Consider the following 24,703-nt stretch of genomic DNA (forward strand, 5'->3'; position numbering starts at 1 on the left):
TCTCCTGTACAATGTCACGAACCTCAGTCCATAGTTCATCAGGCACTCTATCTATCAGATCTAGGCCCTTAAATCTATTTCTCACTTCCACTGTATAATCATAAGGGATTTGATTTAGGTCATACCTGAATGGTCTAGTCGTTTCCCCTACTTTCTTAAATTTAAGTCTGAATTTGGCAATAAGAAGTTCATGATCTGAGCCACAGTCAGCTCCTGGTCTTGTTTTGGTTGACTGTATAGAGCTTCTCCATCTTTGGCTGCAAAGAATATAATCAGTCTGATTTCGGTGTTGACCATCTGGTGATGTACATGTGTAGAGTCTTCTCTTGTGGTGTTGGAAGAGGGTGTTTGCTATAACCAGTGCATTTTCTTGGCAAAACTCTATTAGTCTTTTCCCTGCTTCATTCTGTATTCCAAGGCCAAATTTGCCTGTTACTCCAGGTGTTTCTTGACTTCCCACTTTTGCATTCCAGTCCCCTATAATGAAAAGGACATCTTTTTTGGGTGTTAGTTCTAAAAGGTCTTGTAGGTCTTCATAGAACCGTTCAACTTCAGCTTCTCCAGCGTTACTGGTTGGGGCATAGACTTGGATTACTGTAATATTGAATGGTTTGCCTTGGAAACGAACAGAGATCATTCTGTCGTTTTTGAGATTGCATCCAAGTACTGCATTTCGGACTCTTTTGTTGACCATGATGGCTACTCCATTTCTTCTGAGGGATTCCTGCCCACAGTAGTAGACATAATCGTCATCTGAGTTAAATTCACCCATTCCAGTCCATTTCAGTTTACTGATTCCTAGAATGTCGACATTCACTCTTGCCATCTCTTGTTTGACCACTTCCAATTTGCCTTGATTCATTGACCTAACATTCCAGGTTCCTATGCAATATTGCTCTTTACAGCATAGGACCTTGCTTCTATCACCAGTCCCATCCACAGCTGGGTTTTCTTTTTGCTTTGGCTCCATTCCTTCATTCTTCCTGGAGTTATTTCTCCACTGATCTCCAGTAGCATATTGGGCACCTACCGACCTGGGGAGTTTCTCTTTTAGTATCCTATCATTTTGCCTTTTTATACTGTTCATGGGGTTCTCAAGGCAAGAATACTGAAGTGGTTTGGCATTCCCTTCTCCAGTGGACCACATTCTGTCAGATCTCTCCACTATGACCCGCCCGTCTGGGGTTGCCCCACGGGCATGGCTTAGTTTCATTGAGTTAGACAAGGCTATGATCCTAGTGTGATTAGATCGACTAGTTTTATGTGAGTATGGTTTTAGTGTGTCTGCCCTCTCATGCCCTCTTGCAACACCTACTGTCTCTCTTGGCTCTTACCTTGAGCGTGGGGTATCTCTTCACAGCTGCTCCACCAAAGTGCAGCCATTGCTCCTTACCTTGGACGAGGGGTAACTCCTCACTGCTGCCCTTGCTGACCTTCAACGTGGGATAGCTCCTGTAGGCCCTCCTGCACCTGCACAGCAAGCAAGGAATTTCTGTGTATTAATTTTATATCTTGTGACTTTACTATATTCATTGATTAGCTCTAGTAATTTTCTGGTGGAATATTTAGTGTTTTCTATGTATAATATAAATATCATGTCATCTGCAAACAGTGACAGTTTTACTTCTTTACTGTTCTGGATTCCTTTTATTTCTTTTTCTTCTCTGATTGCTGTGGCTAGGACTTCCAAAACTATGTTACATAATGGTGGCAAGAGTGGTCACCCTTATCTTATTCCTGATTTTAGACGAAAGGCTTTCAGCTTTTCTTCACTGAGAATTATGTTTGCAGGGAGTTTGTTGTATACCTTTATTAGGTTGAGAAATGATCCTTCTATACCTACTTTTTGGAAAGTTTTTTTTTTTTTTTTTTATCATAAATTGGTTTTTAGTCAGGGCTTTCTCTGCAATGACCGTATAGTTTTTAACCTTTCAATTTGTTAATATAGTGTATCATACTGATTGATTTGAGTGTACTGAAGAATCCTTGCATCCCTGGGAAAAGCCCACTTGATCATGATGTATGATCCTTTTAGTGTGTTGTTGGATTCTGTTTGCTAGAATTTTGTTGAGAATTTTTGCATCTATGTTCATCAGAGGTATTGGTCTATAATTTTGTCTTTTTGTTGTGTGGCAACTTTGTCTGGTTTTTGATTCAAGGTGATGGTGGCCTCATAAAATGACTTCGGGAGTTTTTCTTCCTCTGCAATTTTCTGGAAGAGTTTGAGTAGTATAGATGTTAGCTCTTCTCCAAACTTTTTTGGTAGAATTTGTCTGTGAAGCCATTTGGCCCTGAGCTTTTGTTTGTTGGAAGGCTTCTTTTTTTTTTTATACTTTTGATTTCTCTGCTTGTGATTGGTGTGTTCATATTTTCTATTTCTTCCTGGTTCACTATTCTAAGAACTTGTTGATTTCTTTGAGGTTATCCATTTTATCAGCATATAGCTGCTCATAATAATGTCTTATGATCCTTTGTAGTTCTGAGCTGTAATTTCTAACTTTTTTGTTTCTAATTTTACTGATTTGAGTCTTCTCCCTCATCAACTCATTTCTTGATGAATCTGGCTAATGGTTTCTCAGTTTTGTTTATCTTTTCAAAAAAACAGGTTTTAGATTTATTGGTCTTTGCTATTGTCTCCTTTATTTCTTTTTCATTTATTTCTGCTCTCATCTTTATGATTTCTTTCCTTCTACTAACTTTGAGGGTTTCTTTGTTCTTCTTCTTCTAGTTGCTTTAGGTGTAAGTTTAGGTTGTTTATTTGATGTTTTTCTTGTTTATTGAGATAGGTTTGTATTGCTATAAACTTTCCTCTTAGCACTGCTTTTATTGCATCCTGTAGGCTTTGAGTTGTCATGTGTTCATTGTCATTTATTTCTAGGTATATTTTAATTTCTTTAGTGATCTATTGGTTTTTCAGAAGCATATTGCTTAGCCTCCATGTGTTTGTGTTTTTTATAGATTTTTTTTTCACCTGTAGCTGGTGTTTAATCTTATAGTGTTGTGACCATAATAATGCTTGAAATTATTTCAGTATTTTTAAATATGCCAAGGCTTGATTTGTGACCCAAGGTGCAGTCTATTCTGGAGAATGTTTCACATGCACTTGAGAAAAAAAAAAAGTGAAATCTACTGTAATTGGATGAAATGCCCTGTAGATATCAATTAGTTTCAACTGATCCAATGTATCTTTTAAAACTTATGTTTCTTTATTAATTTTATATCTGGATGATCTGTCCATTGGTGTGAGTGAGACATTAAAGTCTCCAACTATTACTGTGTTATTGTTATTGTTGATTACCCCTTTAATAGTTGTTAGAATTTGCCTTATATATTGAGGTGCTGCTATGTTGGGTGCATATGTCTTTATAATTGCTATTTTTTTTTTTTTTGGATTTATCTTTTTATCATTATGTAACATTCTTCTTTGTTTTTTGTAGTGGTCTTTATTTTAAAGTCTATTGTATCTGATGTGAGTATTGCTACTCCCTCTTTCTTTCGATTTCTGTTTGCATGTAATATCTTTTTCTATCCCCTCACTTTCAGTCTGTATGTGTCCCTAGGTCTGAGGTGAGTCTCTTGTAGACACAATATATAGGGGTCTTATTTTTGTATCCATTCAGCCAATCTGTGTCTTTTGACTGAGCATATAGTTTATTTATACTTAAGGTAATTATTGATATGTATGATCATATTACCATTTCTTGTTTAGGGTTTGTTTTTGCAGGCCTTTGTCTTTTGTTTTCTCTCTAGAGAAGTTCCTTTAGCATTTGTGTTAAAGCTGTTTTGATGGTGCTGAATTCTCTCAATTTTTACTTGTCTGTAAAGCTTCTGATTTCTCCTTCAAATATGAATGAGATCCTTGCTGGATAGAGTAATCTTGGTTGTAGGTTTTTTCCTTTCATCACTCTAAGTATATCTTACCACTTTTTTTCTGACCTGCAGAGTTTCTCTTGAAAGATCAGTTATTAGCCCTATGTGGATCCTCTTGTATGTTATTTGTTGTTTTTTCCTTGCTGGTTTTAATATTTCTTCTTTGTGTTTAACATTTGTTAGTTTGATTAATATGTGTCCTGGCATATTTCTCCTTGGGTTTATCCTGTATGGCACTCTCTAGGTTTCCTGGATTTGGGTAGCTGTTTCCTTTCCCATTTTAGGCAAGTTTTTTTTACTATAATCTCCTCAAATATTTTCTCATGCCCTTTCCTTTTGTCTTCTTCTGATGGTACCCCTAATTCTAATGTTGTTATGCTTAATGTTACCTAGATATCTCTGAGAACTGTCCTCATTTCTTTTTATTCTTTTCTTTAATCTGCCTTGCATCAGTTATGTCCACCATGCTAACTTCCAGCTCACTCATCCATTCTTCTCCTTCAATTACTTTGATATTGGTTCCCTCTAGTGTATTATTAATCTCAGTTATTATGATATTCATTGCTGATTGTTTATTCTTTAATTTGCCTAGGTCTCTGTTAAACATTTCTTGCATCTTCTCAGTCCATGCCTCCAGTCTATTCATCGGTGCCTCCATTTTATTTTCAAGATTTTGGATCATCTTCACTATCATTACTCGAATTTTTTTCAAATAGATTGTGATTTCATCTTCATTTGTTTGGTCTTGTGAGTTTTTACCATGTTCCTTCATCTGCTGCATGTTATTCTGTCTTTTCATTATGTTTAATTCACTTTGTTTGGGTCTCCTTTCTGCAGGTTGGAAGGTTGTATTTGGGGAACAGACTGCTCAAGTGCCTTGTGAAGGTTTCCCAGATAGTGAGATTTGTGCCTATATTTTGGTGGATGGAGCTAGATCTTGTCTCTCTGAAAGGCAGCACCATGTCCAGTAGTGTGTTTTGAGGTGTTTATGGGTTCTGCTTTATTGACTATGCCAAAGCCTTTGATTGTGGATCACAATAAAATGTGGGAAATTCTGAAAGAGATGGGAATACCAGAACACCTGACCTGCCTCTTGAGAAACCTGTATGCAGGTCAGGAAGCAACAGTTAGAACTGGACATGGAACAACAGACTGGTTCCAAATAGGAAAAGGAGTACGTCAAGGCTGTATATTGTCACCTTGCTTATTTAACTTATATGCAGAGTACATCATGAGAAATGCTGGGCTGGAGGAAGCACAAGCTGGAATCAAGGTTGCTGGGAGAAATATCAATAACCTCACATATGCAGATGACACAGCCCTTATGGCAGAAAGTGAAGAACTAAAGAGCTTCTTGATGAAAGTTAAAGAAGAAAGTGAAGATGTTGGCTTAAAGCTCAACATTCAGAAAACTAAGATCATGGCATCTGGTCCCACCACTTAATGGCAAATAGATGGGGAAACAGTGGAAATAGTGGCTGACTTTATTTTTTGGGACTCTCAAATCACTGCAGATGGTGACTGCGGCCATAAAATTAAAAGACACTTACTCCTTGGAAGGAAAGTTATGACCAATCTAGACAGCATATTGAAAAGCAGAGACATTACTTTGTCAACAAAGGTCCATCTAGTCAAGGCTATGGTTTTTCCAGTAGTCATGTATGGATGTGAGACTTGGACTATAAATAAAGCTGAGTCAGAACAATTAATGCTTTTGAACTGTGGTGTTGCAGAAGACTCTTGAGAGTCCCTTGGATTGCAATGAGATCCAACTAGTCCATCCTAAAGCAGATCAGTCCTGGGTGTTCTTTAGAAGGACTGATGTTGAAGCTAAAGCTCCAATATTTTGGCCACCTGATGCGAAGAGCTGACTCATTTGAGAAGACCCTGATGCTGGGAAAGATTGAGAGCAGGAGGAAAAGGGGATGACAGAGCATGAGATGGTTAGATGGCATCACTGACCCAATGGACATAGGTTTGGGTGGTCTCTGGGAGTTGGTGATGGACCGCATGCTGCGGTTCATGGGGTCACAAAGATTCGGACAAGACTAAACAACTGAACTGAACTGATGGCTTTGGTATGGTCTATCTGCTAATGTGTAGGGTTGTGCTCCTGTTTTGCTGATGTACTGGCATGGGGCATCTGGCACTGAAGCTTGCTGCCCTTTGGGTGGGTCTTGAGTGTTGAGATGGAAGCCTTTGGGAGAGCTCTCATTGATTAATGTTCCACGGGGGTCAGGAGTTCTCTGGTGGTTCAAAGTCCTGGACTCAGGTCTCCTACTGAGAGAGTCATTTCCTAGGCCGGTTGATAAGGAGTCTAGGGGTCCCCAAGGACAGAGGGGTCTGAAATTCTCAAGGAGGAAGAAAGGACAAACTTTTTTTCTTTCTCCACATTCCTTAGGATTATATAACAATAATGTATCTTGCCTAAGGACAGTCTCTGGATTAAACCTTTTGTTATCTTATAATGTAAATTATGGGAGTAGGTCTGATGAGGTCTTTACAACCTCCAGACATTCTTTGGATTATATAACCTCACTGTTAACACTAGCAAGCGGGTACTCTTTCTGCCCCCTTCTGATGCCTATGTCGGAAGCTTTCTCTATCTCCTTTATACTTTAATAAAACTTTATTACACAAAAGCTCTGAGCGATCGAGCCTCGTCTCTGGCCCCGGATTGAATTCTTCTCCTCCGGGGGCCAAGAATCCCGGTGTATTCGCGTGATTCACCAACAACCTTTCACTACCTTAAAGGTCCAGGCCTAACCCCTTACTGAAGTACCAAGATATTACAAGCCACACAGTACAGAAGACAAAACCCCAAGACTATTGGTGAAAGCAATCCTCAAGAGCCCAGAACATTCAGAGAAACTCACACTTAAGTCCTCCAATATTTCTAGGAAGAAATATAGTGTGCCCCTCTTATGGGCAGTTTGAAGTCCACTCAGTCATAGATCTGGCCTTACTCCAGCTTGTGTGTGCATTCTAAGTCGCTTCAGTCATGTCTGACTCTTTGTGACCATAGGTATGGTAGCCTTCCAGATTCCTCTGTCCATGGGGATTCTCCAGGCAAGAATACTGGAATGGGTTGTCATGCCCCCCTCTAGGGAATCTTCCCGACTCAGGGGTTGAACCTGTGTCTCATATGTCTCCTGCATCGGCAGGTGAGTTCTTTACTACTAGCGCCACCTGGGAAGCCCACTCCAATTCATATCTTCTCCCAAACCCTACAGTTGCCCCTAACATCCACAGTCACACTAATTGTGGATATTTGGTCTGCTGAACCTGTGGCTGCTGTAGCTAATTCTTTTTCCCTTCTTCAGTCACACAGTCCCTATTGTTCCGCTTTGGTTTTGAGCCCAGCTCTGCTTGTATGTCATCCTCCAGTGACTGTCCCTTGCCCAGACATGAGGGGGCAAAGGCCAAGGCTTATTAGGGCTCACTTGCTCAATCTGGCTAGGGAGAAGGAGGGGTATGGCAGCCACACTTGGGATGTACTGGGAAATGCTTGTGCCGGTAAAGACCTGCTGGATGTTGTTACATTCTGAGGGCGTCAGGCTCTCTCCAAGAGGAATTGGCCCCTGGTCACGGGTCCCTAGAAACAGCCAAGCTACATAGACTCTCAGCAAAGAGTGGTCAGCAACTTGTGCCTGCTCACAACCTGGTGATAACTGCCACCTCTGGGGTCAGGACTGCATCAGTGATGTTTTGTCCACTGCCTCAGGCGCTTTCTCTGGCTTTGGCAGTGTCTGAGGCTTATGCTTCTCATTCTGGGATTGTAAACCACAGTGTCTAATTCCACCCACTGGAACTCAGACCAGTTTTGCCAGTTTGGGGTTTTGAAGTCTACTGCTGTGCACTCAGCTGTCTGCTAACACACAGAATTAGTGTGGCACAGCAACAATGACCTCTTGCCATTCTGGGATTCCCAGTCTTTTTCCTGTACTTTCTCAGCTGTTGCACTAGTCCCCTCAGAGTATCCTCATGGCAGCCAACTCTGGTCCTCTCCCTGGAGTCTGATACCAACACCCAAGCCTTGACAACCCGCCCCCATTTCCACAGGAGGTAGAGGGACAAGAGTCACTTTTTGAGTGCAAAGTGCTGTTCACAACAATCTTTGTAGTGATTTCTCTCCATTTTGCCTTCTGAGCACCTGTTGTTGCTCTCCCCTCTGAGGTTCCAAACCTCCACCCTGACCTGGCCTGTGAGGGGATTTCTGAGGGTGTGGAAACTTGTCCTCCTTCATGACTCCCTTCCTGGGGCACAAGTCCCTGTCCTGAAATCCTTTGTCTCCTTTTTATCTTTATCTTTTGCCCTACCTCATTCTAAGCAGATTGACTTGCTTATTTGGAAGTCTGGTGTCTTCTGCTAGCATTCAGACATTGTTCTGTAGGAGTTGTTCCATATTTAGATGAATTTTTGATGAATCTGTAGGAAGGAAGGTGATCTCCCTGTCTTAGTCACCCATCATCTTCTTCATTTCCATCAGATTTTTAGAATTTTTAACAACTAGAATGGTTTGGTCTTTGATATTTTTGCTTAATTCTATTACTTAAAATTTTTACAGAAATTATTTTTGCTTCTTCATTCTGTTTGGACATCTTTGAAGGACTTATACAGGCTGTCTAGAAGTCCACACAGTAGGAAGGTGTTATTGATGTAGCTACTTAAAGGGAGAGAGGAGCTAATGCAGGATAAGAAGAAAGGAGCTTTTCTTTTGCAGACCAAGATCCTGGAAGTTAAGAAAACATGAGTCCCCTATGGACAGATATGGAGGTTGATGACGGTGGAGGCAGTGATTAAGCCCATTTTCTCCTATCCACTTTACTTGATTCCTTTCTAGTGGTTCATAAACTGGGAGAAAGCCAATGGAAACCAAGGAGGACAAAAATGATACTTAGAGCTCAGCGAAGGACACAGAGCAACTTTTGTTCTATGTCAAAAGCTTAGGAGGGTCTATTTCTAAGTGGTCATGAATTCTGCTTACTAATGAATGTGGAGTTTCATTTTCCCAGGGACAATGAATAGCACTCCGCATTGGGAACCTGATTTCAGGCCAGTGTTGAATAATTGCTGGGTTGCTGAAAGCATCCAAGTAGAATCTCTCCCTCCACTTCACTGCTTGGCTCCTCTCTCCTCCCAGCTACTTCAAGCTCTTATAAACAGCATTCATTTTCAATTACAAGCTAAGAAATGTGATTGTGAAGCCAAGGTGCAAGGTTCCTGGAGAGGGACTGCTAGGGAGGCTGTTTCCTCACATCTCATTTTAGTTTGTAACTTGCTGGTGGGGTTGAGTAATCACTGAAGAACAGATCAGAATGCACCTGCTGTAAGAAGAGAAACAGTGATGGGATGTCACTCAGAGAATAGGTTGTGAAAGATGTGATGTCCTTGCTCACTCTGGCACTCCTCACTTGCTCTGATGAAGAAAGTTACCATTTGTGATCTACTGTCTGGAGGGGATGATATGACAAAGACCTGAGAGTGACCTTTTGACAAGCAGCCAGTCAGGAGCTGAGGCTCTCTGCCTAACAGGCTGGGGTGAACTGAGTCCTACCAACAATATTCTCAATGAGATTGAAGAGAATCTTTCTCTGTCCTGCAGGTTTGCAAGGACTGCAGTCCCAGAAGACACTGACTATAGCTTCACACGGAGAAGGCAATGGCAACCCACTCCAGTTCTCTTGCCTGGAAAAATCCCATGGACCGAGGAGCCTGGTAGGCTGGAGTCCATGGGGTTGCTAAGAGTCTGGCATGACTGAGCGAGTTCACTTTCACTTTTCACATTCATACATTGGAGAAGAAAATGGCAACCCACTCCAGTATTCTTGCCTGGAGAATCCCAGGGACAGAGGAGCCTAGTGGGCTGCCATCTATGGGGTCACACAGAGTCGGACACAACTGAAGTGACTTAGCAGCAGCAGCAGCCTCATAGAGTTGCAGAGCCAGATACCAGGACCAGCTCAGCCTCACTCAGGCCCCAGACACACTGAAACTCTGAGACAAGAAATGTTGATACATTTGGTACAGAGTGTAGGTGGCTAATCCTCCACCTCACTTCACTCAGGTCTCTTCTCAAATGTCTCCTAACACATCCAAAACCAACCAAACCCACAAAACTGATCACACATTATCCTCTAGCCCCTTACCCATCTTTATTTTCATTCTGGAGATTATCACCACTTACACTTATGTATTTATTTATTAGCTGGATTCCTTCAGTTCAGTTCAGTTCAGTCGCTCAGTCGTGTCCGACTCTTTGTGACACCATGAATCGCAGCACGCCAGGCCTCCCTGTCCATCACCAACCCCCAGAGTTCACTCAGACTCACGTCCATCGAGTCAGTGATGCCATCCAGCCATCTCATCCTCTGTTGTCCCCTTCTCCTCCTGCCCCCAATCCCTCCCAGCATTAGAGTCTTTTCCAATGAGTCAACTCTTTGCATGAGGTGGCCAAAGTACTGGAGTTTCAGCTTTAGCATCATTCCTTCCAAAGAAATCCCAGGGCTGATCTCCTTCACAATGGACTGGTTGGATCTCTTTGCAGTCCAAGGGACTCTCAAGAATCTTCTCCAACACCACAGTTCAAAAGCATCAATTCTTTGGCACTCAGCCTTCTTCACAGTCCAACTCTTACATCCATTCATGACCACAGGAAAAACCATAGCCTTGACTAGACGGGCCTTTGTTGGCAAAGTAATGTGTCTGCTTTTGAATATGCTATCTAGGTTGGTCATAACTTTCCTTCCAAGGAGTAAGTGTCTTTTAATTTCATGGCTGCAGTCACCATCCGCAGTGATTTTGGAGCCCCCAAAAATAAAGTCTGACACTGTTTCCACTGTTTCCCCATCTATTTCCCATGACCAGATGCCATGATCTTCGTTTTCTGAATGTTGAGCTTTAAGCCAACTTTTTCACTCTCCACTTTCACTTGAATGAAAATTCAATGAATACCATGTCTGTCAATTTTCTGGTAAAAATAAAGATTATATATATTGCACTGATGGTGGTTAGATTTATTTGAAGAAATAGATACTGTAGGGCTACTTTATACCAGATTCATTGATCATAGGTTATCTATCCCTTTTCCCTGGTATCTGGGTCAATTAATTTAGTCTCTTGGCTAATTATTTTTCTTGTTATTGTTATTAAATTGTTGTCTCTATGACTTTAACTGAGTTTTTAATTAAAATGCCAATATTTTGCCAAGGCCAGAGCTTATATGTACAGGCTTGATTGAAGTCCAGCATAGGATGATCATAATTATTTGAAAAGTTCTTACCTTGCTTTGTGATGAAGTCTAACTGCCTGCTACTTTCCTCAATTGGCCTTAGCATTTTGTTCTCAGAAATAATAATAACATATCTATTCCATTTCCACAAGCGTAGTTCTTTCGTTGTTGTTTAGTTGCTAGTCATATCCGACTCTTTTGCAACTCTGTGGAGTGTAGCCCGCCAGGCTCCTCTGACCATGGAATTTCTCAGGCAAGAATACTGGTGTAGGTTGCCATTTCTTTCTCCACAACCATAGTTTTAATTGTTCCATTAACTTTATTTCTTTGGGTGTAAGTTTTGCTTATTGAATTTATTATCCATTTTTAAACTATAGACTTATCTTAGACATTTGGTGTTTCCTCATTTGATGTTCATTTTTGCAATTGAGACTGCAAGTCAACTTTCTGCTTCTTTAAAGGAGGTGTGGGAACTACTGCTGAGGCTCACTGTCCCCAGGTTTCCACTGGGAGGGGCAGGCCCACAGCACCATTAGCCAGGTCTCCAGGGATCATCTCCTACATCACCTAACCTAGAACTTGCTTGTGTGTCTGCCTGAAGTGCCCATAGTCACTCTTCTCATCTCGAAGAAGTTGCTTCTACCCCTGGTGTACATGTGTGTGCGGTCAACAGTGATTAATTACCCTGGCCACTTTTTTTTTTTTTTTTACTTTACAATATTGTATTGGTTTTGCCATACATCAACATGCATCCGCCATGGGTGTACACATGTTCCCCATCCTGAACCCCCCTCCCACCTCCCTCCCCATACCATCCCTCTGGGTCATCCCAGTACACCAGCCCCAAGCTTCCTGTATCCTGCATTTGGACTGCCGGTTTGTTTCTTACATGATATTATACATGTTTTAATGCCATTCTCCCAAATCATCCCCTCCCCCCACAGAGTCCAAAAGGCTGTTCTATACATCTGCGTCTCTTCTGCTGTCTCGCATACAGGGTTGTTGTTACCATCTTTCTAAATTCCATATATATGTGTTAGTATACTGTATTGGTGTTTACTCTCATGAGAGACACCAGAGATAGATAAACTCTGAACATGGATCATCTGTATTGTTCTCCCCATCTTTACAGCTGGGTTCTTCCACAGGAGTCCTGACTTCTAGCTCTCTCTCAAGTCTATCTCATCCATTTGCTGTCTGTTTCTGGCCCACAAGGTATAGCAACTCTCGTGTGAAAATCTTTATGTTTTAATTCTTATGTATGCATTTATGTGTATATATTTTACAAATATAAAATAAGACTATATTATTATGTATACATATGTATATATAGTCAGCTTAGCTGCCATTCTGAAAGGCCTTTCTTTCAGTCCTTCAAATATTTGAAGATAATTTTCATGATCTCCCTTATTCTCGCCCCCTTAGTCTAAAAATATCATGTTCCTTTAACGATTCTAATTGCCAATGATTTTCTGACTTTTAATTACCTCCCTGTTCATGGGGTTCTCAAGGTAAGAATATAGGTGCCCAATATGCTACTGGAGATCAGTGGAGAAATAACTTCAGAAAGAATGAGGGGATGGAGCCAAAGCAAAAAGAATACCCAGATGTGGATGTGACTGGTGATAGAAGCAAGGTCCGATGCTGTAAAGAGCAATATTGCATAGGAACCTGGAATGTCAGGTCCATGAATCAAGGCAAATTGGAAGTGGTCAAACAAGAGATGGCAAGAGTGAATGTCGACATTCTAGGAATCAGCAAACTGAAATGGACTGCAATGGGTGAATTTAACTCAGATGACCATTATATCTACTACTGCAGCCAGGAATCCCTCAGAAGAAATGGAGTGGCCATCATGGTCAACAAAAGAGTCCAAAATGCAGTACTTGGATGCAATCTCAAAAATGACAGAATGATCTCTGTTCATTTCCAAGGCAAACCATTCAATATCACAGTAATCCAAGTCTATGCCCCAACCAGTAACACTGAAGAAGCTGAAGTTGAACGGTTCTATGAAGACCTATAAGACCTTTTAGAACTAACACCCAAAAAAGATGTCCTTTTCATTATAGGGGACTGGAATGCAAAAGTAGGAAGTCAGGAAACACCTGGAGTAACAGGCAAATTTGGCCTTGGAATACGGAATGAAGCAGGGCAAAGACTAATAGAGTTTTGCCAAGAAAATGCACTGGTCATAGCAAACAGCCTCTTCCAACAACATAAGACAAGACTCTATACATGGACATCACCAGATGGTCAACACCGAAATCAGATTGATTATATTCTTTGCAGCCAAAGATGGAGAAGCTCTATACAGTCAGCAAAAACAAACCAGGAGCTGACTGTGGCTCAGACCATGAATTCCTTATTGCCAAATTCAGACTTAAATTGGAGAAAGTAGGGAAAACGATTAGACCATTCAGGTATGACCTAAATCAAATCCCTTATGATTATACAGTGGAAGTGAGAAATAGGTTTAAGGACCTAGATCTGATAGATAGAGTGCCTAATGAGCTATGGAATGAGGTTCGTGACATTGTACAGGAGACAGGGATCAAGATCATCCCCATGGAAAAGAAATGCAAAAAAGCAAAATGGCTGTCTGGGGACGCCTTACAAATAGCTGTGAAAAGAAGAGAAGTGAAAAGCCAAGGAGAAAAGAAAAGATATAAACATCTGAATGAGAGTTCCAAAGAATAGCAAGAAGAGATAAGAAAGCCTTCCTCAGCGATCAGTGCAAAGAAATAGACGAAAACAACAGAATGGGAAAGACTAGAGATCTCTTCAAGAAAACTAGAGATACTAAGGGAACATTTCATGCAAAGATGGGCTCAATAAAGGACAGAAATGGTATTGACCTAACAGAAGCAGAAGATATTAAGAAGAGATGGCAAGAATACACAGAAGAACTGTACAAAAAAGATCTTCACGACCCAGACAATCATGATGGTGTGATCACTGACCTAGAGCCAGACATCCTGGAATGTGATGTCAAGTGGTCCTTAGAAAGCATCACTAGGAACAAAGCTAGTGGAGGGGATGGCATTCCAGTTGAGCTATTCCAAATCCTGAAAGAGGATGCTGTGAAAGTGCTGCACTCAATATGCCAGAAAATTTGGAAAACTCAGCAGTGGCCACATGACTGGAAAAGGTCAGTTTTCATTCCAATCCCAAAGAAACGCAATGCCAAAGAATGCTCAAACTACCGCACAATTGCACTCATCTCACACCCTAGTAAAGTAACGCTCAAAATTCTCCAAGCCAGGCTTCAGCAATATGTGAACCATGAACTTCCTGATGTTCAAGCTGGTTTTAAAAAAGGCAGAGGAACCAGAGATCAAATTGCCAACATCTGCTGGATCATGGAAAAAGCAAGAGAGTTACAGAAAAACATCTATTTCTGCTTTATTGACTATGCCAAAGCCTTTGACTGTGTGGATCACAATAAACTGTGGGAAATTCTTCAAGAGATGGGAATATCAGACCACCTGATCTGCCTCTTGAGAAATTTGTATGCAGGTCAGGAAGCAACAGTTAGAACTGGACATGGAACAAGAGACTGGTTCCAAATAGGAAAAAGAGTACATCAAGCCTGTATATTGTCACCCTGTTTATTTAACTTATATGCAGAGTACATCATGAGAAACACTGGACTGGAAGAAACACAAGCTGGAATCAAGATTGCCAGGAGAAGTATCAATAACCTCAGATATGCAGATGACACCAGCCTTATGGCAGAAAGTGAAGAGGAACTCAAAAGCCTCTTGATGAAGGCGAAAGTGGAGAGTGAAAAAGTTGGCTTAAAGCTCAACATTCAGAAAACGAAGATCATGGCATCCGGTCCCACCTCTTCATGGGAAATAGATGGGAAAGAGTGGAAACAGTGTCAGACTTTATTTTTCTGGGCTCCAAAATCACTGCAAATGGTGACTGCAGCCATGAAATTAAAAGACACTTACTCCTTGGAAGGAAAGTTATGACCAACCTAGATAGCATATTGAACAGCAGAGACATTACTTTGCCAACAAAGGTCCATCTAGTCAAGGCTATGGTTTTTCCTGTGGTCATGTATGGATGTAAGAGTTGGGCTATGAAGAAGGCTGAGCGCCGAAGAATTGATGCTTTTGAATTGTGGTGTTGGAGAAGACTCTTGAGAGTTCCTTGGACTGCAAGGAGATCCAACCAGTCCATTCTGAAGGAGATCAGCCCTGGGATTTCTTTGGAAGGAATGATGCTGAAGCTGAAACTCCAGTACTTTGGCCACCTCATGCGAAGAGTTGACTCATTGGAAAAGACTCTGATGCTGGGAGGGATTGGGGGCAGGAGGAGAAGGGGACGACAGAGGATGAGATGGCTGGATGGCATCACTGACTCGATGGACATGAGTCTGAGTGAACTCTGGGGGTTGGTGATGGACAGGGAGGCCTGGTGTGCTGCGATTCATAGTTTCGCAAAGAGTCGGACGCGACTGATCTCATCTGATCTGATCTGAATCACCTCCCTCCTCTATTCCAGTAGACATATAAAATTCATTTAGTAGCACTATATAGATCCCAATGTGAGAGGCATACTCAGAATACAGTGAGACTATTCCTTCTTGTAACGTATATATCTTCCCTATTACTGCTAAGTCTGGTTTATCTTTTTAAACTTCATATTCATTCAACTGGCTCATAATAATCAATTTCCTTCCCACTCTTCTTCCATGTTTTAAATATATAAACTCTACCAAGTGACAGCTCCTTTCCTCTACCTGTGTAATTGATCACTAACTAACATGAAAGACTTCACACTAATTTCTGCTGAGTTTCATCATGTTAGTTTAACCTCTTCACACTCTCTTGAAATGTACTAGGCTATGCAAAAGCGCTAGCTTAAGTTTTTTCTTATGTTTACTCTGCTGACTATATCCTTTGATGAACTGATCCCTAGTGAATTGTTTTCCTTCCATCTATGGGACATGTTTTCCTCTCTTATTAACCTTTCCCGAGAGCATACTATCTTAGCTTCTTCATCTGAATCCCACTTTTGCTCACTTGGATTATGTCATCCATTCATTGAACAAAGGTTTATCAAAGGCTAACTCTGTGCCCAGAGTCACACTGATCACTCAGTACACAGAGATAAACAAACAAACATGGTCTTGACTTTGTGGAACTTATGGTGTGGTACTCACAGCTTTATAATTTTGGTAGACTTGATATTATCCCTATAATTTCTGGTTTTTATATAGTCAGAATTTTATTTTTTAAAAATATAACCATCTTTATAAAGGAAAAATAACAAAATGTTAACTGTAGAATCTAGATGGTGGATAGATATACATTCTGTTTCACTGTACATTTCTTTCTACTTTTCTATATATTGGAAATTTTTCATGGTAAAATTTTGGGGGAAAAAACTTTGCCTATCTTTCACAAGCTTTATTTCTTTTATAACCCTCAACCATGGGATTGTACAAATCCCTTTTTAAAGCTCTTTAGATAACTTTTCTTGATTTTTATGAATGTCCAGGTATCACTGCCTTGCTATCCCAGGGTTCCTGGGAAAAGCAGTCACATAATATCAATAGAAAGAACACTCACAGTGAAGATGACTGAAACACAGAACTCAGCACCTCTTGGCTCTGTGCACACTGACAACATTGCTTTATGTCTCTAAGCCTTGATTTTTCTCATCCCTTAAATGGGATAATGTTCACACCCTAAATTGTTGTGAATTAGAATATTTAAAATACATCTGCCCCTCTTCCACCACTTTCTCTGCTTAGCCACCTTGGACATAACCATTGTATTCTTCCTTACAAATCTGAATTAAGCAATTAATGCCCATTCGTGTTTTCTTTCTTTCTTTAACTTTTGAAGAAGAGAATTCTTAGAAACTCACATCTGTATTGTATTATTAGATGTTTTTGTCTAGCAAATAATATGTCAGAAGAAGTGAATTCATCTGTCACCTTCAAGTTTATTTTTGTTCAGGTATGGATTGATATTAAAGAAATGCCATTCATACCCAAAGCAGGTGGTCTGAAACTGCTGCTACTTTGTAAAAGCTTACTGCCAATGGCTGTCTTAGTTCATGTTTATATTATTGCTTGTGTTTTGATTCCTGTCTACAGTGTTAGCTTTACTTTCTGAGACTACAAAAGACTTGCACTTCTTCAGACTGAGCTCAATGTCACATCCTCTAGTGAAAGCTTCCTGAGTCCCTTCCTCCAGCTTTTACTCATAATGTTTCAAATGTATTGTGTCATATCTTGAAATACCTTACATCACTTAATACTTGATGGTCAGCACCATGTAGCCAGAGGAGAGCACTCTTATTTTTCAGGTTCCAAGCTATAGGATTGGGAACAGCCAGTAGGAATTTGTTAGAGATGAATGTTTGTGAGGGAAAATGACTAGAGTCCATTGTCTTTGGGCATCAATTTTCATCCTCTAAGAAATGAGAGAGATATCCAGACATCTTAAAAAGCATATTTGAGCACCAAAATTCTATGATTCTTGGACTTTGTATTGTTGTTTAGTCGCTAAGTTATGCCCAACTCTTTGTAACTCCACGGACTGCAGCATGCCAGACTTTCCTGTCCTTCACCTTCTCCCAGAGTTTGCTCAAACTCATGTCCATTGAGTCAGTGATGCCATTCAACTATCTCATCCTGTGTTGTCCCTTCCCCTCTCACCTTCAATCTTTCCCATCATCAGGGTCTTTTCCAATGAGTCAGCTCTTCGCATCAGGTAGCCAAAATATTGGAGCTTCATATTACGTTACTCAAATGCAGTAGACATTTTCTTAATTTCAAGTATTAACCTTAATGCCAGAGCTTTCTGTATGGTCAGAAGCTTCTTGATATTTAAGCAACCGGGATTTGGATGTGCATACAGCCCCTTTCTCTGACTCTTTGCCTGTAATTTCATCAAGGATATGACTGAGTTGATGTATTTACAACTCCTGACATATCCCCCACTCCAAAGAAATAAATTTCTTCTCATCGTCGCCTTAACCTCCATCTCCCAGGTTACCTGCATTAGAACACTCCTTCTGTCTTGTGTCCTAACTCTGAAGAAGGTTGAGTGGATTCACGTATCTTGGAGGCTGCTGGTCTCCAAGAAGTATTACAATGATGTTGACTTTCTGAGCCTCAGACCCTTTAATCCTCCAACTGTTGCTGTGTCCAGTTGCTTGGAAAACACTTAAATTTTAGTCTAAGATACTGTGTGTTCTCACTTACTATTGGGGAGAGTCAGCAACATTCAGTAAGAATGAGGAAACATGTCATTAAGGTTTACAATTTCGTATTTCATCCCTCTCTCCTCACCTTTCAATTCCAGCCATGCCGAACATACCAAATATTCTCAATACTCTACACTGTCATTCAGTTCTTTTCCTCTACTTCGCACATTCTTTAAATCCTCTCTACCTTCTTTGTCTGCTAAAGCAGAGTCATACTCTGTGTCTCATATAAAAATATCAACTCCTACAAAAGTCTCCTGATTTTCCTATTATAACACTTGATACTCTCTTTGGCAATTATTTGATTATACGTATGTTCTCTTCACTTACCTATAAATTTCATGGAAGAATCTACCATCTTTCCTATTTATTGTTTTATCACTAAAGCTCACTAAAGTGCCTGACGGGAGTACATTGCTGCTGTATCTACTGAATGAATTAATAAATCTAGGAGACCCTGCTCTCATAGGAGCTGAAATGTTATAGGATACAAAAGATAAGCACACAAATAAACAGTATATTCATGCCTACTGTTTACACTTCCCAAGTAATCTGTGTAGTTAGCATTGTTTCTCCTATTTTCACAAAGGAAATTTTAGGCTTAGAAGATGTGTCACTTACCAAGATAACTGTACAGGTAGAAAGTGGCCAAGCAAGGAGTTGTACTCTAGTCTTCAATAGCAAAGTAAGTGTCTCCTATATAATGTTGCAGCAATATACATGAAGCAAATGTTACAAAATCTACTGCATTTTATAAATGGGAAAATTCACTTCTAAATGAGATGACATTTGAACTTGAACCCAAAAGATAAATAAGCTTTTTTTCTTAAAGAATTATTTTCAATTATGAAAACATGATCAAAGAACCCCTATGTGTTATAATAAATTCAACAAATACAGACATATTTAATACAAAAGTCAAGGTTCACCTGATTTTCAGTTTAACTACATTCCTAAGAAATAACAATCACAAACCATATCTGTGTATATAAACATGACATGTTGGTTTTATTTGTTTTAAAAGAAATCACACTATGACTACTGTTCTGCAGATTTTTTTTTTTTTTTTTTTTACTTTAGTGCCACTTAGACAAACTTCTATCTGACATATTTATACTTACCAACTGTGCTTTTAACTACTGCATTTCAATTTTTTGGGCAGGTATTTTCCATAATTTTCTTAATCAATCTGCTATTTAGATGACTTTTTGTTTCTCCTCTAAAAATATTTCTGCAATAATACTCTTGTATACACATCTCCTAAATTTCATTAAAGATTTTTTCTCCATCAGTTCCTAAAAATAGAATTTCTTGTGTCATGTGTTACATACCTTTTAAATTTTGAACAAAACTGACAGAAATTCAGAGAATGTGAAAAGTTGGAATGGAAAGGCAAAAAAGATATTCAAGCTGGGGAAAGTCACATATATAAAGGTACTGAGAAGCATAAATCACAATCCTTTATTTCTCCCAAGAAGTTTCAGCATTTTGTCCATTTGTGTGAGTTCAAATGACAAATTCCAGCTCCTGGCAAGTGATCACAAGTTATTTGTCAGTCTTTCTTTATCCTCCTCCTTTCTCTTCAGGGGTGAAGTCCTCAGAGGTTAAACACTCTCATAAGTAATCTCACCAGTATAACTCCTGTTTGCTGCCCATTGTTTTTTTAATCTCAATGACTCCTCACCACACACAGACTCCTATTGTGCTATGCACACTTTCCAGATGAAACCAAAGGCTTAATTCAACTGTAGTCAAAGAAAAATAATTCTGCACAATTTCCCATACACACCCACACTAACAGTCCACTTTCCAGCAACTGAAACTTAAAATTGAATGATCATGACATGAGACGCTTTTAAAAGCTGTCCCCTTGCCTTCAGTTTTATTAAAGGCACAGATGTGCAGTCACACGTAATGGTGTTTACTTGGAAACACACAGTGTTTACCCTTGGAAATGCATCTCTCACCTTACCGTGAACAAAAAGGCATTGTAACTTCATGTAGTCTGACTGCCTGCTTAAATTTAGGTCTGCACTCAAATGAGAAAAATGCTTAAGTATCAGTCATCTTGGAATCCAAAGGACTTATTCACTGAGCATGTGGAGCTCTATTCATACATGATTTATGTCTTTGCTTATAAGGGAGTGGGGGCTGCTTGTGTGTTGCTCAGAGAACCATCAACTGACTCTCCTGAGTAGTTTATATAATATCAATATTTATTAAAGTGAGCCAGGAATTGTGACATACTCTCTGAATTTTAAATATTACCTTTATATTAATAGTTCCTTCACCCATAGAAGGGAGCACAAAAAATTAAAAATATTGTGCAAATCTAAAGTGGTTCTCTTCATCTCTGATGCTTTAGATACAATGTGAAGCTTTGGCTGAAATTTCTGATTTCTGTCATGGACATTGTTCATGAATAACACATAACAGGTATTTAAAATGTATTTGTGGAGTAAAGAGAAATAAGCAAACATTGCTGTCACTTTTCACAAAGGAAAAAGAGGTTTGCTCACTAACTGTATTCTTTTAAGATATATTAATTGAGTAATCACTAGACATTTTAACCTTTAATGAAGACACAATTATTATTTGGAATGATCTTCTAGCCATATGTGCAAATAATAAAAGACATAACAATGAAAAGCTCTGTATTCTCAACTAAAGTTTAAATAAAAGTGTTCTGGAGATCCAGAGGAAGGGTCAAATAATTCCACACAGAGAAGTTTAGAAAGGATGAAGTTTGTAGGAGTTCAACAAGCTTGTGGTGAATGGAGAAGGGAATTTTAGGAGGAAGTGATGTCATAAACAAAAGAAACATAAGAGACTGCAGAAATGGGATGTGTTGCTATGAATAATTAGAGAACTTGTCAGTAATGACAGATAAATCTGAACCTTTTCTGTTAGAACTGAATTGTAAAAGGCTTTATAAACTCAACCAGTGAGGTATTAACTTCTTTTGAAAGCAAAAAAGATCCTCATAAATTTTGAAACTTGGATGTGACATAATTAGATGACTCTTAGTGGTGTATCTACATACCATCTGGTGAAGAAGGACAGAGAGGAGATTACAAATGGAGTTGCACTTGTTTATCAAGTCTAGCAGTGTCTCTGTGGAGTGCTACTTTGAGAAGGACTTCAGGACAGCATCTGGACTCAACAGGAAAGTCTATAGTAATGAAAAAGTAAGCTTGTCATTTGTATAAGAAAAGAAAGAAGAGAAGGAAGTAGACAGTATAATTAAGCATTTGCCATCCCTGAATTAGCAGGATGTTGGGAAAATTTAAGCGAGAGGTCCTCAGTTCAGTTCAGTCACTCAGTCATGTCTGACTCTGTGACCCTATGGACTACAGTATGCCAGGCTTCCCTGTCCATCACCAACTCCTGGAGCTTGCTCAAACTCATGTCTATCAAGTTGAAAATGCCATCCAACCATCTCATTGTCTACCATCCCCTTCTCCTCATGCCCTCAATCTTTCCCAACATCAGGGTTTTTGCCAATGAGTTGGCTTTTTGCATCAGGTGGCCAAAGTATTGGAATTTCAGCTTCAGTATCAGTCCTTCCAATGGATATTCAGGACTGATTTCCTTTAGGATTGACTGGTTTGATCTCCTTGCCATCCAAGGGGCTCTCAGGAGTCTTCTTCAACACCACTGTTCAAATGCATCAATTCTTTGGTGCTCAGCTTTCTTTACAGTCCAACTCTCACATCCACACATGACTACTGGAAAAACAATACTAGGTCATAGAGAGATCCTAGGTCCTAACTTTGGAGAAGGCAATGGCACCCCACTCCAGTACTCTTGCCTGGAAAATCCCATGGACAGAGGAGCCTGGTAGGCTGCAGTCCATGGGGTTGCTAAGAGTCGGACACGACTGAGCGACTTCACTTTCACTTTTCTCTTTTCATGCACTGGAGAAGGAAATGGCAACCCACTCCAGTATTCTTGCCTGGAGAATCCCAGGGACGACGGAGCCTGGTGGGCTGCCGTCTATAGGGTCACACAGAGTCGGACACGACTAAAGCAACTTAGCATAGCATAGTTCCTAACTTATGGTGATTTAAGTGTGTAACTGAAATATGATGGGAGCATATTTAAATATTTCATACTATATATAGTTAATTCATTAAATATTCTAACAAATTATAGGCATAGACAGATACAGATATATACTCCTGAATATAGAGGACTTGAATCATTTGAGTTTAAGATAAAAGAACAGAGGATGACTTTTTAAAGTTCATAGTTTAAAAAAGGCAGCCCATTCTCTTCAAAAGGAGGTAGGACAAAAATATAAAAGATAAAAACAGAGACAAAAGATTTAGGGATGGAGACCCATCCTAGGGAAGGAGTCTTGAAGGAGAATCTTCCACACAGTAGGAAATCCTATCACAGGTGGGTCTGTGGGGAGTTTTGGAATCTCAGAGGGCAACATAACCAGGATCTATTCTAGATTTTTGATCTTTGAATTTTGGTATTTGTTATCAATTTTGTACCTTTAAGAATCTAATCTTCAGTATCCAATTTTACTTAGGGATTTGATTCATGGCTTGATTGCTCTGTCCCCTTTTGACTCTCCCTTTTGTCCTCTAGGTCACCACTATCCCCTTCTTCCCCCTTCTCTTCTCCTCTTAACTCTGTGAATCTCTCTGGGTGTTCCAGGCTGTGGAGAACACTCAGGGAATTGATTACTGACTAGATTGCTCTATCCCCTTTTGACTCCCCCTCTTCTCCTCCTGGTCACCTCTATCTCCCTCCTCCCTCTTCTCTTCTCCTTGTAACTCTGTGAATCTCTTTTGGTGTCCCTTGCCATGAAGAATTGTTTCACCATTAACCTAGATGTTTTATTATCTGTACTGTATGTATGTACTGTATGTCTTGACGTTACTGTAAGAGAAGGACCGATATTCAGAGGCTTAACTCCAAAACTTGAGAACATCAGAGAACTCTTGATTCCAGGCAACATTAATAGACAAGAGCTCACCCAAAAGTCTCCATACCTACACTGAAACCAAGCTGCATCCAAGAGCCAACAAATTCCAGTGCAAGACATATCATTCTAATTCTCCAGCAAAACTGGAACACAACCCTTAGCATTAAAATGCAGGCTGTCAAAAACCATGCCAAACCCCAAAACTCACTACTGGACACTTCATTGCACCCCAGAGAGAAGAGATCCAGTACCACCCTCCAGAACACAGATGCAAGCTCCCTCAACTAGGAAACCTTGACAAGCCAATAGTTCAACCCCACCCACAGGGAGCAGACTCCACAGTAAAGAGGAACCACGAACTTCCAGCCTACAGAAAGGGCACCCCAAACACAGCAATCTAAGAAAAATTAAAAGGCGGAGAAATATTCAGCAGGTAAAGGAACATGATAAATACCCACCAAAGCAAACAAAAGAGGAGGAGATATGGAGTCTACCTGAAAAAGAATTCAGAAAAATGATAGTAAAGATGATAGAAAATCTTGAAAACAAAATGGAGTTACAGATAAATAGACTAGAGACAGGATTGAGAAGGTGCAAGAAATGTTTAACAAGGCCATAGAAGAAATAAAAAAAGAGTCAATCAATAATGAATAATGCAATAATGGAGATCAAAGCACACTGGAGGGAACTGAGGGAATAAGTGAAGCAGAAGAGAAGATAAGTAATGTGGAAGATAGAGTGGTGGAAATAAATGAAGCAGAGAAGAAAAAAGAATTAAAAGAAATGAGGACAACCTCAGAGACCTCTGTGACAATGTTAAATGCCCCAACATTCAAATCATAGGTGTCACAGAAGAAAAAGGCTTTAAAAAGACAGGCCATGAGAAAATACTTGAGGAGATAATAGTTGAAAACTTCCTTTAAATGGGGAAAGAAATAGCCACCCAAGTCCAAGAAACCCAGAGAGTCCCAAACAGGATAAACCCAAGGCAAAACACCCCAAGACACATATTAATCAAACTAATGAAGAGCAAATATTAAAAGCAGTAAGGAATGGAGAAAAAAAATAAAAGCAGTAAGGGAAAAGCAACAAATAACACACAAGGGAATCCCTATAAGGATAACAGCTAATCTTTCAATAGAAATTTTTCAGGCCAGAAACAAATGGAAGGACATACTGAAAGGGATGGAAGAGAAAAACCTACAACCAAGATTAGTCTATCCAGCAAGGTTCTCATTCAGATATGAAGGAGAAATCAAAAGCTTTACAGACAAGCAAAAGCTGAGAAAATTCAGCACCACCAAACCAGTTCTTCAACAATTGCTAAAGAATCTTCTCTAGACTGGAAGAACAGAAAAGGTCTATAAAATCGAACCCAAACCAACAAAGTAAATGGCAATGGGATCATACTTATCAATATTACATCAAAT

The sequence above is a fragment of the Bos indicus genome, chromosome 19, assembly GCF_029378745.1.
Source record: "Bos indicus isolate NIAB-ARS_2022 breed Sahiwal x Tharparkar chromosome 19, NIAB-ARS_B.indTharparkar_mat_pri_1.0, whole genome shotgun sequence".
Lineage (NCBI taxonomy): Eukaryota > Metazoa > Chordata > Mammalia > Artiodactyla > Bovidae > Bos > Bos indicus.